The sequence below is a fragment of the Limulus polyphemus genome, unplaced genomic scaffold (assembly GCF_000517525.1).
Source record: "Limulus polyphemus unplaced genomic scaffold, Limulus_polyphemus-2.1.2 Scaffold2059, whole genome shotgun sequence".
Lineage (NCBI taxonomy): Eukaryota > Metazoa > Arthropoda > Merostomata > Xiphosura > Limulidae > Limulus > Limulus polyphemus.
Genome location: NW_013667669.1, coordinates 4,975 through 6,524, shown reverse-complemented (window position 1 = coordinate 6,524; position 1,550 = coordinate 4,975). Strand labels below are relative to the sequence as shown.

Sequence of the window (1,550 nt, the reverse complement as noted above, 5' to 3'; positions counted from 1 at the left end):
ACGGGTCGAACGGACGGGAGTGTACGGTACGACGACGAGACACAACTAAAAGGTAAGGGTACGTACTCGACCAACTAAGTAGTTAGGTACGAACAAGTAATATATATATATATATATATATATATATATATCCTTTTTTTTAATAATAAACGTAATTTTCGACATATAGTTGATTATTCTGTAGGAGCAGTAAGGATTGCTCAACCAAGAATGTCTTTTTCCCCTTGGTAGTCGAGATATATTTTTACATTCACGTTTCATTGCAGCTTCCTCTTTTCTCACAGTTTTATTAATTTGTTAATCACTAATTTCATTAGGCCTAACAAACGTATATGAAATTACGTTTCATTGCAGTTACTTTTTTTCTTACAGTCATATTAATTAGTTCGCTATTGATTTCATTAAGCCTGGCAAACGTAACTGAAATCAGTTATGTACAGGAGCTAGCATTACATTCAATGTTCTGCATGTCACAGAGTTAAAAAAACGTGACGAATCTTGCTATTAAAAAATTGAGAGTTAAACTTCTATACTCGCGTGTTTGAACACCTCTACCTTGTCTAATAAATGTAAATCTTTTTATTTTATGCCAGCAAATTTAGAATGCTAACAATATAGAGGTATAAAATAATTTACATCTACCGACTGATTTAAGTAAGTTATTTATCGACCAGCTGACAGTACCTGTTAAGGAAATAAAAATTGTATAAAGGACACTGTTAGATAATGTTCCCCTTTCTTTTTTTCTTCTTTTTGTTGTTAAACCCCTAATGACCTCATTAGATACTAATCACATACCCTACATTAAATTCAAAGCCAAAAGTCAATAAAAATATGGAAATGTGCCCACTTTTAGGGTGCTTTTTATCCCCTTTCTCGGTCAAAAATCCTAAAACAAAGTAGCCCTTGTACATCGTCGAACAGTCTCTAGTTACCATACAAAAATTACGGTAATCGAGCCAGCCAAGCCTGGGTGATGGATGCTAACACACAAACACACACATGATGCATCATCTTTATAGTAAGATTACATAGAAATGTGCGTATTTAAAAGGCTTCGGAAAGGAAAAAAAAACAAAAAAACTGACACCACTGTGTTCACGTCAGGTGGAAGTAAGCAAATATTTAGCTTAAGATGGGAAGGAATATGATGTATTACTAGTCTTAAGAAAATGTTAAATTGTTATACGGTTTCTATATTAACAAAATTAATGCATGCATTTTTTTTCATCAAATTTTTGGTGTGAAAGAAACAAAAAACTGTCTATTATTGGAATAGTCTTATGTCGCCGAGCTTCGACTTAAACTTAATTTCGCAATTTTTTGATGCAATGAAATCAATTCTTTCAATAAGTTTGGTCACCGAACAGAATCGTAAAATACATTAGTATCATTAATGTTTCTTATTGTCTAGATACCTTTATGAACTTATCATTTGTGTTGAATAAAAGACAACTCACCATACACACTGAACTAGTGTATATGTGTGTAGGTAGTCACTTTGGTAATAACTAGCCACTTTGGCAGTAAGTAGTCGCTTTGGTAGCAAG

The 1,550-nt window shown here is 32.9% G+C and overlaps 1 protein-coding gene across 1 annotated transcript in view; it reads left to right on the top strand.

The window, feature by feature from the left end:
* Positions 1-1,550, top strand: part of LOC106465813 (putative uncharacterized protein DDB_G0274435) — a 7,894-nt gene that overhangs the window by 1,780 nt on the left and 4,564 nt on the right. The window lies entirely within an intron of this gene.